Source organism: Paroedura picta, chromosome 3 (genome assembly GCF_049243985.1).
Source record: "Paroedura picta isolate Pp20150507F chromosome 3, Ppicta_v3.0, whole genome shotgun sequence".
NCBI lineage: Eukaryota > Metazoa > Chordata > Lepidosauria > Squamata > Gekkonidae > Paroedura > Paroedura picta.
The window spans coordinates 30,377,429-30,390,601 of NC_135371.1; the positions used below are offsets into that span (position 1 = coordinate 30,377,429).

Here is a 13,173-nt window from a genome sequence, read left to right on the forward strand (position 1 = left end):
GTTCAAAAATGTGGGGAAAAGCTGTAAGGATTGGAGGGAGGCCCTTCAGTAGATTGCCCTGACTTTAAACCATAAGCCCAGTGGAAAAGTGCCACCTTAGAGGCTCTGTGGAACTGTGATAGCTCCATTAGGGCCGTAGTTTCAGGTGGCAGCTCATTGCACCAGGTTACAGCCAGGGCTCCGGTCAAAACCGGGAAGATATCTTTGGGGCCAGTGATTACCAATAGATTTGTACTGGATGACTGCAGTGCTCTCTGGGGGACATATTGTGAGAGGTGGTCCCAAAGGTATGCAGCGAAAAGGTATGAAAACGATCTTTTGTACTTTAATAAAATCATAACAAATGTTGTAATTGTGGTAATACATCACTAACTACTAAAAGTTACCCTCTGCTTGATAAGATCTTAAAGAAAACCTAAGTAATGTGATACTTTATCTAGATTAATCAGAAGCCCCTTCTAAGGCAGGAAGCTTCAAGCTGCTGATTGCAAAGTAGTATCTTTGTAAAGTTTTACTGGTGTCTTGAACCACAGCAGAATGTCCTGATGTCGAGGATGCACCAATAATACTAACTAGTATTTTTGTCCTAATTTGAAAGAAGGTGGCCTTTTCGGTCACAGGATTTTACACTACAGAATGGGCAAGAGTTTAATCATCTTGCAGTTATAACCACCATCCTTATTTCCATGCCATTGATTTTAAATGAAAAAGAAAGCACTTTTGCCCTCTTGCAAATGTACATGCTTACGTCTTCTTCCTTTAGAGGAGGGACCCTGCTACTGAAGAGCAACAAAGACCATATGCTTTAATTTTAAAGCGAGGTTTTTGTTTAATTAATTTTAATCTTCTGAGAAATCTGCTTGATTGACAATTCTCTCAGAAGTGAGTTTCAGGATGGCAGAACAGATACGAGCGTTTGCAGCTCTTGTGTATACTAGGAAAGGCATTTTACTTTAGAATGACCCGAGGGAGAAAACTTCAGTTTATACAATTTAGATAAAACTCATGTGGGAAAATCATATGCCCGTGTATTCTATCTGTATGTATCTGTATGTACCTGTGTCACATAACTCATGTTCTGACTCATTGTTACTAGAACTAGGGAAGACTGAAAGCCTTAATGTGTCTTTCACATTCATTGTTTTAATTACAGAAATAATATAATACATGGAAGATCTTCAAGGGGGTGTTTCAAGTGAGATTTACAAAATACTATATGCCCTGTGGGCATTGAGCATATCTGCATACAAATCGTTGGTGCATAGTGTGTCTGCACATAGTCTCTATGGCTATGTTTACCAGAATTGTTGAGAATACATGTGTAGGAGATCTTTTGTGTGTGCTTGAAATAAGCACAAACTTGGACAATACTTCAGGGAGATGCTTGAAATGGCAGGAAGTGAGGGAGACAATACTTAAATGTTAGTCTTATCTGGGTAAAACTAATTCAAATGCTAAATTTAGAGAACTGTTGAACTACAAATAACTGGATGGCATATAAGGCAAATACCAGCATATCTGAAACTAGAATAATGGGCACTCCTATTGGGAACCGTTCCAGCCATGATAGCTTTGCCTCCCTCTTTAAGTATTTGAAAGATTGTCACTTGGAGGAGGGCAGGATGCTGTTTCCGTTGGCTGTAGAGGAGAGGACACACAATAATGGGTTTAAACTACAAGTACAACAATATAGACTAAATATCAGGGAAAAAAAATTCACAGTCAGAGTAGTTCAGCAGTGGAATAGGCTGCCTAAGGAGGTAGTGAGCTCCCCCTCACTGGTAGTCTTCAAGCAAAGGTTGGATACACACTTTTCTTGGATGCTTTAGGATGCTTTGGGCTGATCCTGCATTGAGCAGGGGTTGGACTAGATGAACTGTATGGCCCCTTCCAATTCTGTGATTCTGTGATTCTGATTCTGGGTTTAGAATGTCAAAATCCATCTTCAGTGTTGTTATGAGTATACAGTGTCCTTAAAGAAAAAGGGGGAGGATGGGGTGTAGGAGGTCAAAGGATGCAGGTTTTCTCTGAGTAGTGCTTCAGTGAATGCAAGGGATGTGGAAGAAAGGGATGGTTTTAATGAAGCAGAGCAGGTATGTTGATGCTACCTGATCCTGCAATCCAACACAGCTGAAGAGGTTTCAGAGTAGCAAGGATGGGTCCAAGTGAGGAAAAAGAGCTTCTCTGGTGATTTCATAGGTAGATAAACAATCCTTGAAGATCAGATTAAGCCCAATTTTTCACTTTGCCGAGAAGGTATTTTTATATTATCATTCCTTTGACATTTACTATTAGGACACAAATCTCACTGGTTAACTTTTGAGTCTTTTCTAAAGAAGAAACATAGAAAGTTCTAAATTTGTTCATATAGAAGGGGAAAAAGAGAAAGATATTTCAGTTTAGGCAGTGAGGGTATGTGTCAGTTCAGGGGATGATTTATATGGGATAATTGCATTATCTGAGTGGTAGCCTTGATTAATATTTGTTTAAAATGGTTGATATCATCATCATCATCATCATCATGATCAAGAAAGCCCATTGCAAGCAGGAATGCAGTGGAGGCTAGGACCCAGGGACATCGGGAGGTGCAGATCTCTCTCTGTGTGTCTCTCTCTCCCTCTCGCTGCGTGTCTCTCGGTGTGCTTCGCAGCAGGAGCTATAGCAGGTAATCAGGGCTGGTTTGTAGGAGGGAAGGAGGGTTGGTGTACAGTTTGGGGCAGCTCTCTGTCTCTGTCTCTCTCTCCCTCTGTCGCAGCAGGGGCGGCTCTCACTGTGTCTCTCTCTGCCTCCCTCACAGCAGGAGCAATAGGAGGGAATGAGGGCACGTATGCGGTCTGGCAGGGCTCTGTGTGTCTCTCTCTGTCTCTGACATGTCTAAGAGGAATCTAGCTAGCATCCAGGGAGGGAGGGTGGGAGCTGTAGGGGCAGGGCCAATCAGAGTGCAGCCCTGATTGGCCCTATTCCAACTCAAACAGCCGGACATGTCCCACCCCCCAGGCTGTTTCACAAATATATAGAGGGACCATGGATAAGGATTATTATTAATTCAATTTCTAAACTACCCTTTGGAGAGCAAGTTTGGTGTAGTGGTTAGGAGTGTAGACTTCTAATCTGGTGAGTCAGGTTCAATTCTGCGCTCCCCCACATGCAGCCAGCTGGGTGACCTTGGGCTTGCCATGGCATTGATAAGGCTGTTCTGACTGAGCAGTGATATCAGGGCTCTCTCAGCCTCACCCACCTCACAGGGTGTCTGTTGTGGGGAGAGGAAAGGGAAGGTGACTGTAAGCCGCTTTGAGACTCCTTCGGGGAAAGAAAAGCAGCATATAAGAACCAACTCTTCTTCTTCTTCTTCTTCTTCCTTATGAGATTGGCGCAGAGCAGTGTACATACATAACTTATCTAGCTGTGAACACAGGTTAACAATACAAAGCTAGGGTGGAGAAAGTTAGTTCTCTGAAATATGTGGCAAACAAGTGTTGCTCAGTGTGTTCCTTTTATCTGCCTCAATCCCCCAAAATCCAGGCTACACTTCTTCCCATTGTGCCTCTAGGCTTCCCTAACACCTTGTCACTCCTAATCCCGTAAAGACTCTACTTCAGGAATTAACACTAATCAGGAGGGTACTACATCTTCCTGTAGACCTGTTAAGAGCTCCTCCTTATTTTGTGCATTGTCAATTCAGGGGAACCCAGGAGCAACTGAAGCTCTGAACTCAGTGTTATTTCTTTCTTGCTTTGCAGGAGAGGGACATTTTCCGCACCTCAATAAGGACACTGGCAACATTATCTTTTGGCGTAAATTTGGCCACAACTTTATTAGCATAACAGAGAGTGGCACTGCGTGGGGAAAGGATCCTGCCATCTTGTGGTCAGCTAACTGCAAGGCAGCCACATTATGTCAATAGGCAGCTGCCACAGGTTCTCCCAGTGAACCTGCCTAGATCCCCAGGCCCCCAATGGCCTGCAGAGCCCATGGGAGGTGGCTTACTGATGGGAACTCATCAAGTGTCAAGCTCTTCTACTTGGAAATGCAAGTCAGCCATCAAAGCCCCTCCTCCATGAGTGGGGGTTCTCTAACCTTACATCTTCACAGCCTCTTATGGAGGTTCTGCACACTGGGAGTCCAGCACATAGGCTTCGACTCTCCCCCAAATGGATCCAGTCCATTCTCCAAACCCACAAGTTGTGACAATATATTGCAACATTTTTTGAACTTTAACCATTTAACCATCTTGTTTGTTTTTTGTTTTGGATAAATCATAATAGAAGGGAGGGGAGGGTGGGAAACTTTGTCATGTGATAGAGGAAATGAGGCCAGGCACAAGATGTGGGCCCTTATAATGGTGTCTGGCCCCATCCCCCTTTCTTAACCTTCCCCCTACACCCTCACATCTCCCTACTACCCAGGGGATGCCATGGATGGAGGTCCAAGGACTCTACATTCAGCCAGGTCCTCAAGCTGTGCAGAGTTTCCCACCACAACAAACTGTGGACTTTGGTGAGTCCTGGTCATGCTTCTCTTGCCAGAATGATTTCCCTAGGTCAGGTCTGGGGCCCGACTCTTCTATTTCCTCTGAGGAGCTGCTGCTCGCTGACAGCATGTGTTGCTCCTGGATCAATTCCCAAATCTGTTTTTTTACTGCTTTGATGGTTTACTGGTTTGTTCCTAGGGCATTTTTATTACAGTAATTTTATTACTGTCTACTGATAGACAGCATACTCAGTTGCAAGTATATTGAGGTGTGTATTTATTTTTGTATTTTTGTTCCTATAAAAGGATGGGGGCAGAATTTTTCTCCCTTTTTCCATTGTTCTCCTCATGACATGGCTGTGAATTTGTCTAGACGAATTTGTCTAGTATCTGACCCAGCAAGCTTGATGGCTGAGCAGGTTCTAGAGCTGTGGTCATTTCTCTATTTGAAGTTTCAGTTCTGCAATAAAGTCCCTCCCCCTGGCTCTCTCCTCTGAACTTCCGGCGAAGCGATCGCCATTTTTTTCCCCTTGGAGCGAGCGGGGAAAGCAACGAACCAGCGAGGCGTCATTCACCCAGCGAGGCTTCTCCAGCTACAGTCCCTCCACAGAAGTGCTTTAAAGCTCCCCTAAGTCCCCAAGCCAGGGGGAGGGACTTTGTTGCAACCGCTACACTGAAAACGCACATGTCTTTTTTGCAAGTGTTGCAGGTTGCTGGCAAGAGTGTAGCGATTTTCTGAGGGTGAATCCACTTTTCCCGATTCCCCGGAAATCGCTACAACAAAGCGATTTTGGCGCTAGTATTGCAGGAGTGTTGCAGATTGCTCACGGAGTCATGTGGAACGTAGTTTTAGTGGCAAATAGTGCTATATTAAAGTCGTGCGGAATGGCCCTGTATGTTTCTGATGCAATTCTGTAACTGAATCAGTTACTATGTCCTCTTTGAGCAGAAAGTGCCTTTCTGTTTCCATATTTTAATAGATATCTAGGGACTGTAGTGATAGGAATCAGAACAAGACAAATTCTTGTTGTCAGTTTCACCATAATGGCAACATGAATTCAAATTTATATCCTCTTTTGTTGACCTACTGGTATTATTTAATAGGCGATTGGGATTGATTTCTCAGCTGCTAAGTTTAATTAATCACTTCATCTCTGTTTATGGTTAATAGGTGAAGAGACAGAAATCAAAGACATAGATTTTCTTTCATGCTTCCAGTCTTTTTATATTGTATCATGGGTATGAAAATGCAGGCAAAATTTCAGATCATTCAGCAAAATCACTTGGATCCCTTTCTCTTTGAAATAAATCCTGAACAGACCTAAGTCCATTGAAATCAATTAGAAGGGTGTAACTCTGCTTAGGAGTGTACCATTCTTCCCTTTTTCTCAAGATGAAATAATCTGTTAACACTATGTTGTACGTTATTATAACTCACTCAGTTCCATTCTCAACAATAGTATGAATTTCAAAAACTAGGACTTTTCAGAACCTGTCTGAGGAAAATATGTTTCCTTTTCCTAAGAAGGTTCACCTCAAAGTTTCCTTTAAAAAACTTTCAAGTCATGTTTTATGACAACTTACTCTCTGTCAGAATCTCAGATTTTTGAGAAATGAACATTAGAGCTATACCAAAGCATCAGAGTAATAAGGATGATCAGGGGCCTAGAGACCAACAAGGAAAAGCTGAGATAACTGGGAATATTCAGTATGGATAAGACTGAGGGGAACATGGTTGATCTCTTTAAGTATTTGAAAGGATGTTAGCTCTTCCTGTTGGCAGTAGAGGATAGGACTCATGAAAATGGGTTTAAATTACAGGCAGAAAGGTATTGGCTGGATATTCGCATGAGCAATTTGGTTTGGATAAGCTGAAAAGTACCCAAATTAATACTGATTCAGATATTTTGTTTGTTTGCTTGCTTTTTTGTTTGTTTGATTAATTGATTTTAGACTGCCCTCCTTTTTTGGATGCATCCAAGCTGAACTACCCATCACTGCATTTAAACAGACTGAATAAGTAATTATAGAATAACAATTCAGCCACAATTCAGTCAGTTTAAATTCTCCCTCCACTTTCTCAATGCCTGAGGGGGAAAGAGAGCCCACCAAGCAACTGATCTATTTTTGAAATTACAGCTGCTTCACAGGCCCTTTAAATGTCTCCCTCCTCATTTTCTCAGGCAGTGTCTGAGAAGGCAGCTGGGAGAATTCACTGAAACATTTAAAAGACATGCCACACCTGTCAATATCAGCTATTTAGCACAGCACACATTAAGTGCTTCCCTGTACCTTTACAGGTCCGCCATTTGGCAGGTACTCTCCCCATCCCTTCTCAGGCAACAGAGACAATCCCAGCTGCCAGAGAAGGGAAGCATGTGCACAACCCCCCCCCAATAAAATTTTTCAGATTCAGCAAACGTCAACAGCATACCCTTTAAATGCCTTCCAGAATTATTATTATTATTATTATTATTATTATTATTATTATTATTATTATTATTATTATTATTATTATCATTATTATTATTATTATTATTATTATTATCATTATCATTATCATTATCATTATCATTATCATTATCATTATCATTATCATTATCATTATTCTATTTATTCCCCGCCACTCCTTTGCTGCTCGTGGCGGGTTACAACATCTTAAAACCCCATTAAAAATCCATTAAAACAATAATTACAATTTTAACATTACTAACTAACTAACTAACATGGCAAGATCGGCTAATCAACTTCCCCCCTCCCACTACAGGCGGGTGGAGAGGGGATCCTGATGGTTCCTAGTCCCAAATCCTGGGGGGGGGCATAGGTGTCAGCCTTGGCCTCAACCATAAACCTGGCAGAAGAGCTCCGTTTTGCAGGCCCTGCGGAACGATGGAAGGTCCTGCAGGGCCCGCAGCTCTCCTGGAGCTCATTCCACCAGGCAGGGGCCAGGACCGAAAAGGCCCTGGCCCTGGTTGAGGCCAGGCGTGCTTCCCTAGAGCCGGGGACGACCAACAGATTTTCACCCACAGAATGCAAGGCCCTGCGGGGGGCATAGGGCGATAGGCGGTCCCTCAGGTATGTGGGCCCCAACTCGCGTATAGCCTTGAAGGTTAGAACCAAAACCTTGAACCGGATCCGGGCAGCAATTGGCAACCAGTGCAGCTACCTCAGCACTGGCTGAATGTGGGCCCTCCAAGGTGTATCAGTGAGGACCCTAGCAGCTGCGTTTTGCACTAGCTGAAGTTTCCGGATCAAGGACAAGGGAAGGTCCGTGTAGAGCGAGTTACAGAAATCTATTCTGGAGGTGACCGTTGCATGGATCACTGTGGTTAAGTGTTCGGGGGACAGGTAGGGAGCTAGTAGTCAGGCCTGGCGCAGGTGGAAAACTGCCTGGCCTGCTACTTTTTTGACCTGCGCCTCCAAGGTAAGGGAGGGGTCAATGATCACACCCAAATTCCTGGCCTGGGACGTGATGGTAAGTTGCGTCCCTCCCAGGGTGGGTAAGTGCGCTTCCTGATCCCGCCCCCTACGTCCCAGCCACAGGACCTCCGTCTTGGAGGGGTTGCGTTTCAGGCGACTCTGCTCAAACCATTCTGGCACCGCTTCCAAACATCTGGCAAATGGTTCCGGGGGAGAGTCCGGGCGGCCGTCCATGAGGAGATAGAGCTGGGTGTCATCAGCGTACTGGTGGCATCAGCTTACATAGGGAATGCCCCCCTATGCCTTTGTGGGTCAGGTGTTTGGCAAGTACTCCCCCCCTTAGGTGAAAGATGGTTCAGATTTGGACGAATCAGTTTTTGGGGGGAGGGGGAAATAGATGCTCTATTTTTACTCCTGCAGTAGTAGAGGGTAACTATAAGATACATAGAGAGGAGAGACTCTGACCCTGCAAGTCAGGGGAGAAGTCAATCAATCACATTTTCTTTAGGTGCCCCTTTTATATCTCTTTCCAACAAAAGACTATCAGCCTTCTCTTGGAGGAGTCTATTTTTGATTTGGAGGCAATTTGGCTGAGGAAACGACTAACCCGCAATTCACTAAGATGGCTGCAGAATTCTGTGCAACAGCAATTAAATAATGTCAAATAAATAAAACTCATAAATGAGTTTAAACAAATTTAACCATTTTAATTAATAGTATTCATTTTCACAGAATATTCTTCTTTACATAGGTAACTTTTTTTCTTCCTAACAGTTTTTAAACAATTTCTTCTTAATCTGTTTAAATGCTTTTTCCTATTCTTAGTTATTTTCAGGCTTATTCTTTCCCCCTCCTCTTTATGAGTGGTTATAGCATTATAATTTCCTGAACTATTTGTAGTTTTGAATATATAGTAAACAATTTTTTTATATTAATCTTTGTATTTTTTGTATTACAAATTGGCTAGACAGCCATAGCAAATGAACTTGACTTGACTAACAGTTGTTCCCTGGGGAAAGGGGCGGAGGCATGACCATCTCCTCCTAGAATTTATTTTGAGATGAGGTGCCAAGGAAGTTCATGTGTATGTTAGATTTTCATTTTATTAATCTCAAGAGACATGAAGAGAGTCATCCCATGGACAAGAATGCTGAAAGTGAAGGAAGCACATGATGGGTGGATTCTCCTTTTAAAAAGAGCCATGACTATTCCAACAAGATGGAAACATGGTAGAAGATCCAAGAAACCTAACTGGATGATCAGAGAACTTCAGGAGGAGCTCAAGAAGAAAAAGAAAATGGAAGGATGGACCTCTTGTCAGAAATCAGGCTGAGCCAAGCCTGCCAAGTTCGTGATAAAGACACATCCGAGATCCAAGTCAGTTGAAATCCAAAGAGAGCTTTATTGAACAGAGTCCACAGAATGCTAAAGCAAGCCAAGATCTTCTTAAGCAAAGATCTTCATAATAACAAAAAGCAATAGGCAATATAAGGCAGATATAGGGACCTCTCCATAAGGGAGGGGCACTAAGGCATTTTGGCGGGAGAGCAAGAGGGCATCAAAGGTGCCAGGGTTCACAGGATGCCAGATGGCCAGGAATCTAATCTATACTGTTACAGCTTTGTTGAGACTAGGCTGTCTAAGCAAGGCCACTAAATGAAGATTGATAAAACAATCGGAAGAGACTCCTGCTGGGAAAGATAGGGAGTCTTGGAGCTTGGGGACAGATTTACAGTTTACAGCCCTCGACCTTGCCAGGCTCATAGGAAATTAAACTAACAGGCATGAATTGAGGTTCATGACACCTCTAAAGAAGAGTACCTGCAGGCTACTAGTTACTGTAAGTCAGCCATCAGATAGGCCAAAGCTGAGAGAGAGCTAAGACTAGCCAGGAAAGCCCAATATAACAAGAAAAGAGGAGCAAACATAAGACAAATTAGGGAATAGATCAGCCATTAGAAGAAGATGGAGTTTACTCTGAAAGAGGATAGAGAGAAAGCAGAAAGGCTAAGTTAATATTTTGGCTCTGTGATTTCCCGGATGAATATAGATACATCTAATAATGGTAGGCAAATTTAAGGAAGGCACTGGCAAACCACCCCGTATTGAGTCTGCCATGAAAACGCTGGAGGGCGTCACCCCAAGGGTCAGACATGACTCGGTGCTTGCACAGGGGATACCTTTACCTTTAACTTTAAGGATGGTAGGAGGCTATTGTCTAGGTCAGAGGTAGTCAACCTGTGGTCCTCCAGATGTTCATGGACTACAATTCCCATGAGCCCCTGCCAGTGTTTGCTGGCAGGGGCTCATGGGAATTGTAGTCCATGAACATCTGGAGGACCACAGGTTGACTACCGCTGGTCTAGATGGTGGGTTATCATAGACAAAGAAGTTGTCAAGTGGCACCCGGCTGCACTGGATGAGTTAAGATCACCTGGGCTGGATGTTGTGCACCCAAGAATTCTCAAATCTTTATTGAGAGCTTGTGGAATCCTTGTCCATCATCATTGCTGGTTAAAATGGTCTTGGAAAGATGGTGAGAAAGACCTGCATCTAACACCTTGGAGACCCACTCCCATATGAAGTACTTAGCTAGAAGGACCAAGGATCTGATTCAGAGTGAGACTGCTTCTAGTACTTATATATATATTCATTCCATAACTCTTCCAAGCCACACCATAGTACTTTATTGTTCATCGTCTTCATTTCTTTCCCGCTCTGTTTCCTGAAGAAATGAGAAGAGATAAAAGAGCAGTAGCAGAGAAAAGGTAATGAGCAAGGGACCAAGCAAAATGGGGGGGGGAGGGAATCTTGAAGGAAATAATAGGAAAGGTGAAGGCCCCATACTTGTTTCTTTCCTATCATTCTTAGTATGGTTCCTTCTGTGGTTGTCACTTTTCAACAGAAAATGACAATTTGTTGGACTCAATTAAAACCTATACAGTGTCCTTCTGTTGGATTTGTTTTTACTTTGAATCTGCGTGTAACCAAGGAAAGCGTGTGAAACTATTTTAATGAGTGCTCTTGCATTTTTTTCGGAGCCATGACTGCCACGTGAAGTCCACTGTCACCTCACCTTCAGCAGAGATCTCACTCAAATGAAACATTGGGTATAAAAAAGTAGCCTTGCATGATAACTAATGTTTAAAAGTAACTTTGCTTCCATATCTGGCTTTTGGAAGGAACGATAATGATAAAGAAATGAATGGAGAAGTCTCCATGTAGATTCATTTATTTTTGTCTTGAATCTTTTGCATCTTCCACATTCCCACCAGGTATTCAAGTAGCTTAGGATAAAGTCCAGATGGGGACAGATGGGGCTGGCATTGCCTGAATTTACTTAGTATGCTGCCTGCACCATAGCAGTAAGTTCTTACACAAAGTTACAGCTTCTGCATTACCAATTACAAACTTGTTGAGGCAACAAGCAAGTCTTTTGGGTTCACTCCCTTTCCCTGGTGATTTATGCATTATAGGGCATTAAGAGAGTGTTTGGCTAGATTAAGAGTAATTCCCCCCTGACCTAAAGGTCACCAAAAGTCTACTTGAACTACCTATGTGTATTCTAATTGGTGCATTAAGGCTTTGAGCCTTTTATGAGGCTTAAATTTAGATCGGGAAGAGGCTTTTATTTCAATTCCTAATACCATTTTAGGCATGAAAATCAATCACTAACAGTTGGGTTACATTTAATAATGACAAGGTGAACAAAGTACTTGTACTAGGTGAGATTTCCCTAGATGATTGGCCTTAAAATATACAAGTGAGCTGCGATTTAAGACTTGAAGACACGGTACGAATGTATAGTAACAAAGTTAAGTATGAACGAAAGACTCTTTACTTTTAACGTCATTAATTTTTATATCTGCAAGTCGAAATTGGGCACTGTGGCTTGAAGGCACTGGAGCTTTTTCTCAGATAGTGTGAATTCCATCCACAAGCCTTGCTTTCTCATCTTCTCCTGCTGCTGTTCCGTATGCCTACTCCATAATGCTGCTCCTAGAGGACAAAAAACACAAAGGAACAAAAGGGGGGAGGGAATTTGGGCTTGCAGCAGAAAGGGAATGTGAAAAAGTCATGCTCCCTGGAAGCACTTTGGGGGACATCTGGTGAGCTCATGATTACAATCCAAATGCCAACTTTATGCTTAACATGTCCAGTGATATTGATTTTCTTTTCCCCCTTGGAGCAACAGCCTCTCATGGCAAGTCACAATCTGCTGTTAAAATGCTTCCCAAATCTCTTTAAAGAATATATTTCCTATATGGCAGGAGAGGGTGGCTGTTTGAGAAACACATACAAACCTTCTTCAGTGCTGTGAGTTCTGACCCATGAATCCAAATGCAGATCTTAGTGGTCAGGTGGGGAACATCATGGTCCTCTCATCTTAAGTTTTATTATTTCATATCAGTTTCTCGGAAAGGGCCTTTGTCTTCATAGTATTTCCCAGTATCAAATATTTGTGTTCTAGTATATATACACCCTAAGGTGTGCTATGAAAATAACAAAGGTATCATAATTGCCTTTTTTAATTAGCAGGAAGCAATATTTTTTCTCACACTTCTTATTGCTAGTTATATTGTTTACGCAAATGGCTTTAATATGCCTATTCAATGAGAATTTGGAACTCTGTTTTTATCCATATTAACCTTGATTTTTATAGTGTATATATATATGTGAGTGTTGTCTGCGGTCTGAATGTGCCAAGTTGATTTCAGAGCTCATTAATATTTAGTTGGAGACAGAGAGAGAACTCTTTTTAAACATAGCTAAACATAGTTTTATTAAATAGCAGTAATATTAGCATACAAATTACCCCCAAACAGGTAGAAAATTCATTAACATATAATACAAATAATAGAGTCTACGATACACCCCAGTGACTCTATTAAACTATAACCAAAACTATTGTGAGGCACAGTTTATCCCCTTGACTTAATTCTGCTGTCACCAACAGCTGCACAAATATATCTGTGTAATAATGATTTTAGTATTATGCTGAATAAAACAAGATATAAGAAAATCTGTCCCCTGTTTCTTTCAGATTTTTCCATACACAGCTAATGGGCTGTGGTTAAACATTACAGTCATTTTCTGAAAGAAATGGTGATTTTTTAAAAAATGAACATTGATAGACTGTTGTTTTATGAAATATATATTGAACTAGTAATCAAGCCCGCTGCAGGGGAATGCAGCGGGCACTAGGTCCTGACCTCAGTCGGCGGCGGCGGCGGCGGGCTGGTCGGCGGTGGCGGTGGGCTGGTTGGCGGCGGGCTGGTCGGC

At 42.4% G+C, this 13,173-nt stretch overlaps 1 protein-coding gene across 1 annotated transcript in view; it reads left to right on the forward strand.

Annotated features, from left to right (window-relative positions):
• The window catches only part of CNTN6 (contactin 6), a 254,480-nt gene that overhangs the window by 182,407 nt on the left and 58,900 nt on the right, over positions 1-13,173 (forward strand).